Source organism: Sorex araneus, chromosome 4 (genome assembly GCF_027595985.1).
Source record: "Sorex araneus isolate mSorAra2 chromosome 4, mSorAra2.pri, whole genome shotgun sequence".
Classification (NCBI taxonomy): domain Eukaryota; kingdom Metazoa; phylum Chordata; class Mammalia; order Eulipotyphla; family Soricidae; genus Sorex; species Sorex araneus.
This window is the reverse complement of record NC_073305.1, coordinates 79475870-79492468: the sequence shown is the minus strand read 5'-3', so window position 1 is coordinate 79492468 and position 16599 is coordinate 79475870. Positions and strand designations below refer to the sequence as shown.

General features: G+C 38.2%; 1 protein-coding gene across 3 annotated transcripts in view; it reads left to right on the top strand.

Moving 5' to 3' along the window:
- SUPT3H (SPT3 homolog, SAGA and STAGA complex component) overlaps positions 1-16599 on the top strand; it is a 519913-nt gene that overhangs the window by 256188 nt on the left and 247126 nt on the right. The gene's annotated exons all lie outside the window — the stretch shown is intronic.

Below are 16599 nucleotides of genomic sequence, written 5' to 3'. Positions count from 1 at the left end.
TGTCTTTTGGCCATTTGTATTTCTTTTTTGAGGAAACTTCTGTTTATTTCTCCTCCCCATTTTTTGATGGGGTTGGAGGTTTCTTTCTTATACAATTCTACTAGCGTCTTGTCTATCCTGGATATGAATCCCTTATACCCAGATGGGTATTGGGTAAATATTCTTTCCCATTCTGTGGGCTCTTTCTGTATTTTGGTCACTGTTTCTTTTGAAGTGCAGATGCTTCTTAGTTTGATGTAGTCACATTTGTTTATGTTTGCTTCTACTTGTATGGTCAGTGCTGTTTGAAGCTAAAATCATCTTTAAGGATGGAGAGTTCTGCGTACATTTCTTCTATGAACCTTATATATTATGTCTGATATTGAGGTCTTTAATCCACTTTGATCTGACTTTTGTGCCTGGCATTACACAGAAGTCAGAGTTTATTTTTTTTTGCAGGTAGCTATCCAGTTTTCCCAGCACCACTTGTTGAAGAGGTTATCCTTGTTCCACTTTGCATTTCTTGCTCCTTTATCAAAGAATAAGTGGCCATACATTTGGGGGTCTGTGACAGGATATTCAACTCTGTTCCATTGGTCTGCAGGTCTGTTTTTATTCCAATACCATGCTGTTTTAATTACTACTGCTTTGTAGTAGAGTTTGAAGTTGGGGAAGGTGACGCCATCCATCTTCTTTTTTCCAAGGATTGCTTTAGTTATTCATGGGGGTTTATTGTTCCATATGAAGTTCAGGAGTGTTTTGTCTATTTCTTTGAAAAATGTTATGGGTATCCTGATAGGGACTGCATTAAATTTTTATAGTGCTTTGGGCAGTATTGCCATTTTGATAATGTTTTTTCTCCCTATCCATGAGCAGGGGATCTGTCTCCATTTCCTAGTGTCTTCCTTTATTTCTTGAAGTACTGTTTTGTAATTTTCCTTCTATAGTTCCTTCACCTCTTTGCTTAAGCTGATTCCAAAGTACTTGATTTTCTGAAGTACTGTTGTGAATGGGATTTTTTAAAATATCTTTCTTCTCTTTCATTATTTGTATATAAGAAAGCCATAGACTTTCGGGTGTTGCTTTTATAGCCTGCCTCTTTACTATATCGACTTATTGTTTCTAGGAGCTTTTCTACACGGCACATTCTTACTGTAGCCCCTGACTGCTCTGCCATTTTCATCCCATTCTATAACTGTTCCAGTAACCAGAACAGAGCTTCTAATTCCTCAGTGAGAATCACAAGTCAGGTATTCCATTAATCCATAAAGATTAATGGAATAGGACCTCATTGAGGATAGATCATGGAGAGTTTCTTCCTGTGATTTTAGTTCATAACTATGCCACCTTTTAATTTTTAAAATTCATTGAATAATGAATTAAGTAAAAATCCAGGTATACACTCCTGGGAATATATCCCGGATAGGCAAAACGGTATAGTAGAGATGGCATATGTATTTCTATGTTCATTGCAGCACTGTTTATAATAGCCAGAATCTGGAAAAAACCAGAGTGCCCCAAAACAGATGACTGGTTAAAGAAACTCTGGTACATCTACACAATGGAATACTATGTAGCTGTCAGAAAACATGAAGTCATGAAATTTGCATATAAATGGATCAACATGGAAAGTATCATGTTGAGTGAAATGAGCCAGAAAGAAAGAGACAGACATAGAAAGATTGCACTCATATGTGGAATATAATGTAACTGAGAAGTACAAGTTGGCAACGATGCAACTTCTGGCAGATATCTCTCTCAAGTATTTTAGTAACTAAGTCCAGAGACTTATTTTAGTAACTAAGTCTCTGGACTTAGTTACTAAAATACTAAATTACAGAAACCCAAAACTGAGAGGCCGCTAAGGTGTGGTCACTTGACCTCATACCTCTTCATCCTCAGCAATGGAAAACAAATTATCTAATGCTTCCTTTTCAGCAGGTCTGACTTTAGGGGAGAGACTCTCCAAACAATAATAGTGAGTTTTGTTGAAATACTGTATGCAATCAAAGTGAAAGTAAAGTGAAATTTATTAGTTACACAGGCGGGGGGTGGGCTAGGGGTGGGGGGCTAGGGGCGTGGGGGGTTAGGGGTGTGGGGGGCGGGGTGGAGCTATACTGGGATTCTTGGTGGTGGAATATGAGCACTGGTGAAAGGGATGGGTATTCGAGCATTGTATAACTGAGATTTAAATCTGAAAACTTTGTAACTTTCCACATGGTGACTCAATAAAAAATTAAAAAAAAATCCAGATATATTTATCTGCAGTTATGTGCTGAGGTGATAATATGTGCGATATATTTGTTAGCATAAGCATTATGATTTAATTTTTGTTGTAAATTGGTGATTGTGAAATTTCATAAAATTTGTTTTTTCTACTCTCATGACTAGTTCTTGTAAAGTAATCAGTAATGGAGACTCTGTAAAGCTTTCCTTCCTAAAATGTGTTGATATGGATGGAGAGGTAGTACAGTGGGTAAGGCACTTGCTTGCAGAAAGCTGACCCAGGGTCAATCCCCAGCATCCCATGAAATTCTCAAGGCATAGCCAGGAGTGATTTCTAAGCACAGAGCCAGGAGTAACCATTGAGCATTGTCAGGTATGACCCCAAAACAAAACAAAATGTGTTTATGTAGTAACATTTGGGTTTCTCTAACAGCTGATAACTATCTAGCTTGTGATTCTCACTGAGAAAGTATTTAAAAAACTTTTTTTTTATTATATCGCTATGAGATACAGTCACAGATTTTTCATGTTTGAGTTTCAGTCATACAATGATCGAACACCCTACCAGTGCACATTCTCCACCCCCTATGTCCCCAGTGCCTCTATGGCAGACAATTTTTCCCCATACTCTCTCTCTTATTTTGGGCATTATGTTTTGCTGTATAGATACTGAGAGGCTATCATGTTTGGTCCTTTATCTACTTTCAGCACACATCTCCTATCCCTAGGAATTCCTCCAACCATCGTTGACTTAGTGTCCCCTTCTCTATTCCAGCTGCCTTCGCCCCCTGCTCATGAGGCAGGCTTCCATCTATGGAGCAATATTCATGGCCCTTGTGTCTACTGTCCTTGGGTCTCAGTCTTCTATTATGTTATTTTATATTCCACAAATGAGTGCAGTCATTCTATGACTGTCCCTTCTCTTTCTGACTCAGTTCACTTAGCATGATACTCTCCATGATACTCTCCATGATCACCCACTTGTGTAGGTGTACTAAAATTTCTTTAACCAGTTGTCTGTTCTTGAAGGTTTCGTCAGTAAATGGGCTGTAAATCTTAAGGATGCTCCTTTATAGACAATTTCTCTCTTTGATCTTGCTGCTTTCAGAATTTTTTGTCTGTCTATGGTTTCTTCATTCTGATCAGGATGTATCTTGGAGTACTTTTATTTGGATTATCTGATACCCTTCAAGCCTCCTGAATGTGGTTGTATGTTCCCTTCAGCTCTGGGAATGTCTTACCAATGATGTCTTTGACAGTTTCTCTTTGTCAACGTTTTCTTCCTGTCCCTCTGGGACTCCAGTGATTCTTATTTTATTCATCTTGGCTTCATCCCAATTTCTCTTGACATTTGCTGGTTCATTTTGAGGCTCTTTTTCATTTTCTGCTGTTGTCTGGAGATTCTCTGCACTTCATCTTGGACCTCACTGATTCTGTCCCCAGCAGCAGTTACTCTGCTACTGAGGTCTTCCCACCGAGTTTTTCAATTCACCTACTGGGTTTTTCCGATCTGTCATTTCTGTTTGCAATTTTGTTTGCATGTTCCACATTTCTGCTCTCAAATCCTCTTGTATTTTATTGGCGGTTCATTCCATCATTTCTTTTAGCTCCTTATGTATTCTCAGTTCCCTTCTAAATTCCTTGTCAGAGAGGTTTTCTAGCGCTTCATTACTGGTTGAGTGTTCTGGGCTAGTCTCTTCACTAACTAAGCTTGCTGGGCTTCTGTGTTGCTTTACCACTGTGACCTGTATGGTTTAGACTTTCATGGTTTAACAGTCACTGTTACTGTTGTGTTTTTGGTGTAATATTAGTTGAGGTGGAGGCTAATGAATTATTGTCCTAACTTTTTTTTGGTTATCGGGGTGCTCTAGTGAAAGTCCCACCTAAAAGGATAAATTTATGATTCTTATGTGATCTGGAGGGGGAGAATAACTAATTAGGTCAAGAATCTAATGTCACCCCCACTGGCCTGTACCTAGATAGGGAGAGATTAAGCGAATCCTTGAAAATTTGCTGCTATTGGCTTGGGTCGCTTGGGTTCTCTCTTGGAGATCTCTGTTGTCAACTATTTGTGTGATATTCTTGCTATTTGCTCCTATGTGTTTTTTTCAGGCATTTTTGTTACCTGAGGTTATCTTGAGATTTGCATACACGCTTCTAACCACATAACTTATTTTAAAATAAAAAGCAAGATAACAATAACAGGTCTCATTCCCCTGACCCTGAACAGAGCTCCAATCATTGGGAAAAACTAGTAAGAGAGACTGCTAAAATATCAGGACTGGGACGAATGGAGATATTACTGGTGCCCGCTTGAGTAAGTTGATGAACAACGGGATGATAGTGATATAGTGAATCTCAAGGTTATTCTGAGTCTTTCCCCATTCATCTAGTGTTTTCTGTGTCTACTTCTTTAAGTATGTAATCTTTCCATTCTTTCCTTTAAGTACTCTTTGCAAGACTGATTTGGTAGAAATGAATTACTTTATTTGGTTAAGGTCTTATTTTTTTATTTTTTTATCATTGCTTCAAATATAAGAGTCACCTACACTTGTTTTATCTGAAATTCCTTCTCTATGGTCAGATGCCATGTTTCTATTTTGGTCTCGAGACAAGTGAATCTGTTCAAAGGCTTATCAAGGACTGTTTTTTTTTAAATCAATTTTAAAATCTTCCTTCTCTTTCCTTTGTTGTTGTGATAACCAAGAGTGGCACTTCAGGTGGTGCTGCCCGCACACTCTGCTACATTGCTCACTGGGAGTCTCAGTGCTTTGGCTCTGATACTCCTGCACATTATTGCTGTTCACCTAGGACTTCTATGGTGCTCACACATGTGCTAATCAGGAGTCATACTTCTTGACTTTGATGCTGGCAAATCTTTTTTTCAGTTTCAGTGCTTACTAAGAGCCTTTGGTTTTTAGTTGTGTTGCTCAAAGACAATCAGCTACAGTATATAGAAAGGGTTCCAGGTGTTACAGCAGAACTGCCCGTCGCAAACAACATTGAGGCCCGTGTTCATTACGTATCTCTATGTGTATCCAGTACATTGGATCAAATTTACGGCCTTCTGCTTAAGAGGGCGGGCTCTCTAAGCCACAGAGCTAGCCCTATACTTAATGATTATTCCTAATGCAGCCTTTTCTTCTGGTTTCTTATGCTCCCCTACCTCTAGCCCTGAGTGTGGATATTCCAGGGCATTGTTTTCATTTATGCCAGAGTGGGATTTTATGCATAGCCTTTACCCTCATCCCAGGGAAGTATCCCATACCTTCATCATCTGTTCTTGTGTGTACTTCTTTACCCCTGATGTGAGTTTTCTTCCTTGGTGAGAATGCCACTCTCCCTTCTCTCTACTTACTAGCTGTCTCATTATTTCTTGCTGTGTGGAAACTATTTGCCCAGGTTTCATCCTTATTTTGGTATATATTTGCTTTAATTGTAAAGATAAATCAATCCTACTTGTTTTCCCACTGTGGATTCACTAATATCTATATTGCTGCATAATTGGTACTAAGGTTCAACAAGAATAGTCTAACATTGAATTGCCCAATATTAACACTTTAGTAAATCATGGTACCGTATTTAAAAAATATATATTTTTAAGGACAGTTCCAGTAGCCTGATTTGTAGAGACTTACATCCGTTCCTTAAAAGTTTCTTCTTAGGGGACTTGAGTGATAGCACAGCATGTGGGGCGTTTGCCTTGCACGCGGCCGACCCGGGTTCTAATCCCAGCATCCCATATGGTTCCTTGAGCACCACCAGGAGTGATTCCTGAGTGCAGCACTAGGAGTAACGCCTGAGCATCGCTGGGTGTGACCCAAAAAGAAAAAAAAAAGTTTCTTCTTAAAGATTGTCTTGTTAAAATTCTATAGAATTCAAGTAAGATCGAATGAGAACATATTTATCTTGATTTATGTGTAATGGAAGAGTATTTTTTTCTATTTCTTTTCACGTTATTTCCATCATAGCAGTTTAGTTTCAACTTTATTGTGTTCAGCAGTGTGTCTGTGGCAGGTTTAGAATCAAAATATGCAAGTACTTGATTTCATTGATAAGAATGAGGTTGTTTTGGTGCCTCATTTTCACTAAACTCAACATTTAAACTTTGTGGTTTGGCTGTTTAGCAAAAGTAGCAACTCATTGTTTTCTAAATAATTTTAATACTTTTCCTGTGTTGACTATAATATAAAACCATAGGATTTTTATATAAATCAAATCAAATGGTTACAAATTAATATCTCCAATGTCTTTGGTGGAAATATATGGGAAATATATGGGAATTCCAGTTTTTATCCCCCTGGTTTTTAAAGCTACTTAGTCAATTAAAATTCCTTACAAGCAAGAAGAAAGTGTTTATAAATCGTTGTATTCAAAACCAAATGGCTGCTCTGATAATTTAGAAGAAATGATAATTTATTTTATTTATGCTTGAAACCAATTCTTTGTTCATTGAGTCTTTTTGCTTAGATAATAAGCCACTTAGTTACTATTAATAATTAAGACATGCTTGGATTTCAGAATGGTTTTGAGTGATGTTGTTAGGAGTAGGATTTACATGTTTAAATGTCAGATAACATACAGTGATTGTGTTTCATACAAGAAAACAAATTTAGCCATTGCTCATGTGAAATTAACTCGGATCAAGCCTTGTGAATTTTCAATTTGAGTATAAACATTTTCCTAAAAATATACTGGTGAAAAGTATGACAACAAATCTTTGGAAAAAATTTCTTTTTTTTTTTTAATGTCCGAAACAGTAACAACAAGTCTCACAATGAAGATGTTACTGGTGCCCGCTTGAGCAAATCGATGAACAACGGGACAACAGTGCTACAGTGCAGTGCTTTTTAATTCAAAATTTGTGGCTATATTGTATATATAATATCTATTCTTTCTTTTTACCTTTTTATTTAAAAATTTTTTTATGAATCACCATGAGATACAGTTACAGATTTACAAATTTTCATGATTACATTTCAGTCATACAATAATAAAGTACCCATCTCTCCACCACTGCCTGTTGTCTGCCACCAGTGTCCCAAGTATCCCTCCCACCATCCTCCCATTCCCTGCCACCTCTGTGGCAGGCACATTTCCTTTTACTCTCTCTCTCCTTTTGGGTATTATGGTTCGTGTAATACAGGTACTAAGTGGCCATCATGTTCGGTCCAGTGTCTACTTTCAGCACACATCTCCTATCCTGAGTGATCCCTCCAATCATCGTTTACTTCGTGGTCCCTTCTCTCTCTCAGCTGCCTTTGGTTTTTGGTCACACATAGCAGTGCTCAGCGGTTCCTTCTCGCTTTATACTCAGGATCACTTCTGGCAGTCTCTGGGCACCATACAGGATGCCAGAAATCAAATTTGGATTATCCACATGCAAGGCAAACTCCTTGTCTGCTATGTTATCTTTCCAGCCCCTTTCCTCACATTTTATTTATTATTTTTAAAAACTTTATTATAATTATTTTTAATTGACTCTGTGAGATACACAGTTACAGAGCTGTTCATGATTACAGGTTTCAGTCATACAGTGTTCCAGCATGCATCCCACCAGTGTACATTTCCTACCACCAGTGTCCCCAGTTTTTCTCCCACCAGTCCTTACACTCTAAATGGAGGAATTTATTTGTAATTCTGTAGATAGCTGGTTACATTAAAATCTTTTAAAGTGTCATAATCGGGTAAATAGAATAACTATGCTATTGTATACAGGACATTGAAAACTTAAGATGACACTTCTCAAGTTGTCTGCCAGAGAAATAATGTTGTAATATTTGGACCAGACATATTACCAACTCTAAGTTAGATGATGACAGGTTCTGAAGTATATTTTCCTTGTAAGAAATTGTCTATTGAAAGTGTAAATTAAATCTACACTAGGAAGGATAAACTTAAAACTATATAACACATCCTGTCATGCCAGTGATGTATTTGTCTGAGTGAAGTTTCAAGTACATTTAGATATACCAATTTGACATATTCTCACTATTTTTTGTTCCAAATGTTACTCTCCTGCTTAGTTTTGTAATTCCTACGAGAGCTTATGAGCCATCGGTTCACAATGCTGATGGAATGAAAACTATTTGGAGATAATTGCCCATGAGTTTGAATCTTGTCTTCATAACTTGGTATGAAGTTATGTTCCAAAACCTTGAATACATTTCTTTATCTCTCTGAGTCTTGGTTTACTTATCTGAAGATACTTACTACTTTTTTTCTTATTGGGAGCCTGGGGATTTGCAAACTGGGCTGTACTCAGGGCTTACTCTTGACTCTGTGCTCAAAGATCACTCCTGGCATGACTCAGGGGACTATACGTGGTGTTGGAAATGGAACCTCTGTCGACCATGGACTAGGCACCTTACTTGCTGTGCGCTTTCTCTCTCTCTGGCCCTACTTACTTCATCTGCTGTGCTCTCTCTGCATCTGCTTGCCTACTTTGTAGGAAAAATAAAAGCTAAAGTATATACGTGGCCTAACATTGGTTCAAACTATTTGTCAATGGAACTGCGTTTTAATTAATGATAGCTGAACTATTTTGTTGTTGTTGTTGTTGTTGTTGTTGTTGTTGTTCTTTTGGGGCCGAAACTGGTGGTGGCTCAGGAGTCATACCTTATAGTGCTAGGGGGACCATATGTGGTGCTGAGGATTAAACCGAACTTGGTTCTGTGCAAGGCAAGCATTTCACACTCTGTATTGTTATTGTTTTTGCAGTTCCCAGAGCAAAAACATTTTTTTTATCATAAATTTATCTATTTGGAGTAAGATAGAATCAAGGGTAAAGATATTGTAGTGCAAGAAGTTCAACTTGAGTCATATGTTATCTAGGACTACTTTTTTTAAAAATTTCATGTCATGACAATTTTAGTTCAGTTTGTTCTGTTTCTGTTTCTCTAACCCCTGCTTTTTCTTTTTTTTTCTTTTTTTTTTTTAAATTTATTTATTTTTAATTAGAGAATCACCGTGAGGGTACAGTTACAGATTTATACACTTTTGTGCTTATACTTCCCTCATACAAAGTTTGGAACCCATCCCTTCACCAGTGCCCATTCTCCACCACCCGTAAACCCAGTGTCCCTCCCACCCTCCCCAATCCCATCTCCCCCCCACCCCACCCTGCCACTGTGGCAAGGCATTCCCTTCTGTTTTCTCTCTCTAATTAGCTGTTGTGGTTTGCAATAAAGGTGTTGAGTGGCCGCTGTGCTCAGTCTCTAGCCCTCATTCAGCCCGCAACTCCCTTCCCCCACATGGCCTTCGACTACAATGTAGTTGGTGATCGCTTCTCTGAGTTGACCTTTCCCCGGAACGTGAGGCCAGCCTCGAAGCCATGGAGTCAACCTCCTGGTACTTATTTCTACAGTTCTTGGGTGTTAGTCTCCCACTCTGTTATTCTATATACCATAGATGAGTGCAATCTTTCTATGTCTGTCTCTCTCTTTCTGACTCATTTCACTCAGCATGAAACTTTTCATGCCCATCCACTTGACTACAAAATTCTTGACCTCCTTTTTTCTAACAGCTGCATAGTATTCCATTGTATAGATGTACCAAAGTTTCTTCAACCAGTCATCCGTTCTGGGGCATTCGGGTTTTTTCCAGATTCTGGCTATTGTAAACAGTGCTGCGATGAACATACATGTGCAGATGTTGTTTCGATTGTACTTTTTTGCCTCTCTGGGATATATTCCCAGCAGTGGTATTGCTGGGTCAAATGGGAATTCAATATCTAATTTTTTGAGAGTCGTCCAAATTGTTTTCCAGAAGGGCTGAACCAGTCGGCATTCCCACCAGCAGTGAAGAAGGGTCCCTATCTCCCCACATCCTCTCCAACAGCGGTTGCTTTTGTTCTTTTGGATGTGTGCTAGTCTCTGTGGTGTGAGGTGGTATCTCAAAGTTGTTTTGATCTGCATCTCTCTGATGATTAGTGATGCAGAGCACTTTTTCATGTGCCTTTTGGCCATTCGTATTTCTTCCTTGGTAAAGTTTCTGTTCATTTCTTCGCCCCATTTTTTGATGGGGTTGGATGTTTTCTTCTTGTAGAGTTCAACCAGTGCTTTATATACCATTGATATCAACCCCTTATCTGATGGGTATTGTGTAAATATCCTTTCCCATTCTGTGGATAGTCTTTGTATTCTGGTCACTGTATCTCTTGCGGTGCAGAAGCTTTTTAGTTTAATGTAGTCCCATTTGTTGATCTCTGTTTTTACTAGATTGCTTAGTTCCGTGTCACCTTTGAAGATACCTTTATCTTCAATATCGTGGAGGGTTTCGCCGACCTTGTCTTCAATGTACCTTATGGATTGTGGTCTAATGTTGAGGTCTTTAATCCATTTTGATCTGACTTTTGTGCATGGTGTCAGGTCAAGGTCTAAACCCATTTTTTTTTGCATGTGGTTATCCAGTTGTGCCAGCACCATTTGTTAAAGAGGCTTTCCTTGCTCCACTTCACATCTCTTGCTCCCTTATCAAAGATTAGATGGTCATACATTTGGGGTTGTGTGTAGGGATATTCCACCCTGTTCCATTGGTCTACGGCTCTGCCTTTGTTCCAGTACCATGCTGTTTTAATTGTTACTGCTTTGTAGTAAAGTTTGAGGTTGGGGATGGTGATGCCTCCCATCATCTTTTTCCCAAGAATTGTTTTAGCTATCCTTGGACGTTTGTTATTCCATATGAATTTTAGGATTGCTTGATCCATTTCTTTGAAGAATGTCATGGGTATACTTATAGGGATCGCATTGAATCTGTATAATGCTTTAGGGAGTATTGCCATTTTGACAACATTGATTCTCCCTATCCACGAGCAGGGTATATGTTTCCATTTCCTCATGTCCTCTTTGATTTCATGGAGTAGCATTATGTAGTTTTCTTTGTAAAGGTCTTTTACTTCCTTGGTTAAGCTGATTCCGAGGTACCTGATTTTCTGGGGCAGGATTGTGAATGGGATTGCTTTTTTCATGTCCCTTTCCTCTGCCTCATTGTTTGCATATATGAAGGCCATGGATTTTTGGGTATTGATTTTGTAGCCTGCAACTTTACTGTATAAGTCTATTGTTTCTAAGAGTTTCTTAGTAGAGGTTTTAGGCTTCTCTAGATATAGTATCATGTCGTCTGCAAATAGTGAGAGTTTGATTTCTTCCCTTCCTATCTGGATGCCCTTAATCTCTTTTTCTTGTCTAATAGCTATCGCAAGTACTTCCAGTACTATATTGAAGAGGAGTGGTGAGAGTGGGCATCCTTGTCTTGTGCCTGATCTCAGAGGAAAGGCCCTTAGTTTTTCCCTGTTGAGGATAATGCTTGCCGTAGGCTTGTGATAGATGGCTTCGACTATCTTGAGGAAAGTTCCTCCAAACCCCATTTTGGCGAGGGTTTTCATCATGAAAGGATGTTGGATCTTGTCAAATGCTTTCTCTGCATCTATTGATATGATCATATGGTTTTTATCTTTACTTTTGTTGATATGCTGGATTATGTTGATTGATTTCCGAATGTTAAACCATCCTTGCATCCCTGGGATGAATCCCACTTGGTCGTGATGTATGATCTTTTTGATGAGTTGTTGGATCCTATTTGCTAGTATTTTGTTGAGGATCTTCGCATCGGTGTTCATCAGGGAAATTGGTCTGTAATTTTCTTTCTTAGTGGTGTCTTTGTTTGCTTTTGGTATTAGGGAGATATGTGCTTCATAGAAACTGTTTGGGAGAGTTCCTGTTTTTTCAATTTCCTGGAAAAGTTTGAGGAAAACAGGCAATAGGTCTTCTTTAAATGTTTGGAAGAATTCGCCAGTGAAACCATCTGGGCCTGGGCTTTTGTTTTTGGGGAGGTTTTTGATTACCGTTTCAATTTCCTTAACATTGATGGGTCTATTCAGGTATTCCAGGTCTTCTTTCTTCAGTGTTGGGAGATTATAGGAATCAAGGAATCCATCCATTTCTTTTAGGTTCTCCTTTTTTGTGGCGTAAAGACTTTCAAAGTAGTCTCTAATGATCTTTTGAATCTCACTGGTTTCTGTTATGATGTCCCCCTTTTCATTTCTGATTCGATTTATTAGAGTTTTCTCTCTTTCTTTCTTTGTGAGACTTGCTAGCGGTTTATCAATCTTATTTATTTTCTCAAAGAACCAACTCTTTGTTTCATTGATCTTTCGGATTGTTTTTTTGGTTTCGATGTCATTAATTTCTGCTCTAATTTTTATTATTTCTTTCCTTCGGTCTGGTTTGGGGTCCTTTCTCTGGTCCTTTTCTAGGGTCTTGAGTCGTGAAGTCAAGCTATCTATGTGGATCCTTTCTTCCTTCCTGAGGAATGCTTGGAGAGCTATAAATTTTCCCCTTAACACGGCTTTAGCTGCGTCCCATAGGTTTTGGTAGCTCGTGTCTTCATTCTCATTTGTTTCTAAGTATCTTTTGATTTCTTCCTTGATTTCCTTCTTGACCCACTCATTGTTCAACATGGAATTGTTTAATTTCCAGGTGTTTGATTTGATTTTCCGTATTTGTGGGTGGTTAGCTTCTATCTTCAGCGCATCGTTAACCCCTGCTTTTTCATTCCTGATATTCTTACTTTAAACATTTAAGTACCATTTTAGATAATTTATCACATACAAATTTCTATTACTTACTTGTCTTTTCTTATTTGTTTTTATGTCACTGAAAAGAAATTTATAGACACAAAGCTGTCTAAAATGCCTTAATTCGGGGCTGGAGTGATAGCATAGCGGGGAGGGCGTTTGCCTTGCACGCGGCCGACCCGGGTTCGAATCCCAGCGTCCCATATGGTCCCCTGAGCACCGCCAGGGGTGATTCCTGAGTGCAGAGCCAGAAGTGGCCCCTGTGCATTGCCAGGTGTGACCCAAAAACAAAAAAAAAAAATGCCTTAATTCATTCATTTCTGTCTGGGGCTTAGAAAACTTTTCCACAAATTTTGACCTTTTCATTTTATGGCTCTAATTGGAATAGAACTTAACTATCAATATAAAGAGCACAGAATCATTATTTTCAGTAACTCTCTGAATATTTTTAGGTTTTAAGATTTTTCTTTTATGGTGGGAGGGACTCCCACACATTGTCCTGAGGGCCCAGGTATACCCTTTCTGGTGATTCATGTCCAGCCAGTCGGATCAGTGGTTCAGTGCCTACACTAAGGATGCAGTGCAGGGAATTACCCAGGCCACCCCAGGGTGCTGAGGGTGCTCCAGGGATGCACTTGGTGATGCTCGGGGGACTCGTGGTGCCAAGGATCAAACAGGGGTCAGCCACATGCTAAGCATAATCCCAAGCCCAGTGTCATCTCTTGGTCCTTAAGATTCTGTATTTTAATGATGACTGCAATATTTAAGTATACTTTTGTTTCTTTTGCATCAATGATTGCCTTTCAGAATATTCTGTGAAAAAGTTTCCTGGGATACTTGAGAAATATATGAAAAGCACTAATAAGTAGATAGTAATGTGGAATTTGAGAAATAAGGCAGAAAAATGGATAGTTGAGTGAATTAAATAATATAGTGTTGAAGCCCCAAATGATCACTTTGCTGAATTAAATATAGATATGTTAAATTATTGGTGTTGGGCCTAAATTAGGTATTTACTGTGAATATGCAATGTAAAATGTGATGTACTATTTTAATGTAATATTCAGTTATGTAAAGCACATTATTACTTTTAATTGTTTAGGTAATAACACTGTTCTTCAAAATATGTATTCTAAAAAAGTATAGTTAATGCTATTGCTTTATGTACCTGAATTTATAAGAAGACTTGTAGCTTTTAGTGATCATCTTAATCTGATTTTAAACTCGGTGTTTTTGGAAGAATTTTCATTTGAAAGATAGATTGGCTTGTTAAGTGAATTATATAATTATAAGTAAATTAGGTCACAGCTGCTTTAGATTTATTTGTTATACACCTGATTGGAAACAACTTTTAAGTATATTTTCCCATTTCTTACACTGACACCTAGTGTTCACTATTCCTGATATCTTAAATATCGGAATTTAGTTATTAATAGCTATTGAACCAGAATTGTATTAAACAGTTCTTAGCAGTGTTCACAGATCATAACTCAGCACCAGAGAGACACAGATTATCTAGTTATTATACGATACCATTAGGAATCAGTTACTAATCCTTTGAGCAGTTGATTTGAATATAACAAAACTTTAAGAGCATATAATTTTCAAGGTGGAAGAATCTAGTTTCTAAAATTCAAAATTCTTAAAATTTATTTATTTATTGGGTTGGGAGGCACACCCAGCAGTGGGATGCTGGGGATTGAACCCAGGTTGGTGGTGAGCAAGGCAAATGCTCTGGCCACTTGCTATTACTGTGGCCCATATATAGAGAAATTTTGTGTGCACTTTTATTATATGAATTGACATCATGAGCGACTTTTAGGCTAAAGTTAAAAAAATTTTATCTTTTTCTTTCCTAAGATAAGTTTTATCTTTATCTTTCCTAAATTATGGGCGTGTAAAGATCTAAAATCCTTAAAATAGGAATTAAAATCTTTAAAAATCTTTTAGCCTCAACATAAGAAATTTGTCTTTCTTAAATCATTGGCCTGTAATAAGATTTAATATCTTTGAAATATCATTTTAAGTAAATAAGATTTTAAAAAATGGAATCTATTGAGAAGAGAACAAGAAAGACTGCGCAGAGTACTCCTGGAAGTATTCCAGTAGTCACGCTTTGAGTAAAAGAAGATCTGGGTGAGGAGGTAGGTGGTATTAACAGAGCATGATATACTGGTAGCCTGGTAAAAATTGAGACTTTTTTTGAGACATTTACTAAAATAAGTATAATGGGCCATTGCATTTGGTAAGATTTTTGTCAGTAATTCTGGCTTAGTGACTGGGGAAAAGCAGTCATTTTATAATTAATCAACTAGAGAATTGGAGATGGGAAAATAAAGACAAATGATAGACACTCATGTGGGTAATTTTTATTTTAAAGTCATGTAAATACATGTCAGAAATTGCCCAGAAATTCCTGTTGTATGCCCATCACCCCGACATAATTATTATCACCATTCCTTTTGTTTTTAATTTTTTTGCTTTTTTGGGTCACACCTGGCATTGCACAGGGTTACTTCTGGTTTTCCACTCAGGAATTACTCTTGGCGGTGCTTGGAGGACCATATGGGATGCTGGGAATTGAACCTGGGTCGGCTGCATGCAGGGCAAATGCCCTATCCTTTGCTATCGCTCCAGCCCCATCACCATTCATTTTAGTAATGTCAAGTATCTGAGGGAGAGATTATCTATCCAGGGACTTTATTGACCCTGATCAATGTTCCTTGAATGAATCAAGTACTGTGACTGCTATACTTTGGGTTCTGGTGATACGAAGAATTCTGAAAGAATAAAATATCTGTTTCTCAGTACAGTAGGCTGTGCTTGACCAGTTCCCTGGTGTCCCACCTTTGGCTTCTCATACGTACACCTGTCTTTTATGACTTTTAATTGTGATGTTGTTTACTTATTCCTGTTCTTGTTGCGGCACTCACCGCCAGTTACGTGTTCAGGTTTCATGTAATCCTGTGCATAAACTTGCAAGACATGTGCTTTTCTCTTCATCCGCATCCCTATCCCCTACTTGGAATTTGCTCTTAAATTCAAAATGATTATTGGCTCTCAGAATGTCATGAAAGTTGTGCAGCATTCCCATGAATCCTTTAGCAGGTTTCTCTTAATAGTAGTATCTTAAACAACTCGAGTACATTATCAAAGGTAGGAGTTGACATTAGTGTAGTAGTTAACCAGGGCTTCTCCTGTTTTTAAATCCGTATTTATCCTCACAGATATAACCATTATAGCCAAGACCTATAATCATTCCTTTACACAAAGAAGCTTTCTTCTGTTGTCCCTCTCTGTTTGCACAGATTCACATCCCCCACCTCTTCCCTGTACCTTGCAGCCACTAAATTCTTGCCTTCTGTGCAATATTTAAATCAAATAGTCTACAATATTTTGAGATGACTGCTACATTCTGCATAGTCTTCTTGAGGTCCACTCAATTCATTGTGGACATCAGTGTTTTTTAAATTTTTTATATTTTATTGAATCACCATGAGATAGTTACAAGCTTTCATGTTTGGGTTACAATCTCACAATGATCAAACACCCATCCCTCCACCAGTGCACATTCCCCACCATCAATATCCCTGATATATCCCCCTTTCCCACCCTCCCCTTCCCTCCATGGGAGACAGTATTCCCCATAATCTCTCTCTCTTCTTTTGGGCACTATGACTTGCAATACAGTTATTGAGAGGTCACCATGTTTGTTCCATTATCTCCTTTCGGCATGCATCTCCCATCCCAACTGGTTCCTCCAGCCATCATTTTCTTAGTGATCCATTCTCTATTCCATCTGCCTTCTCCCCTCCGCT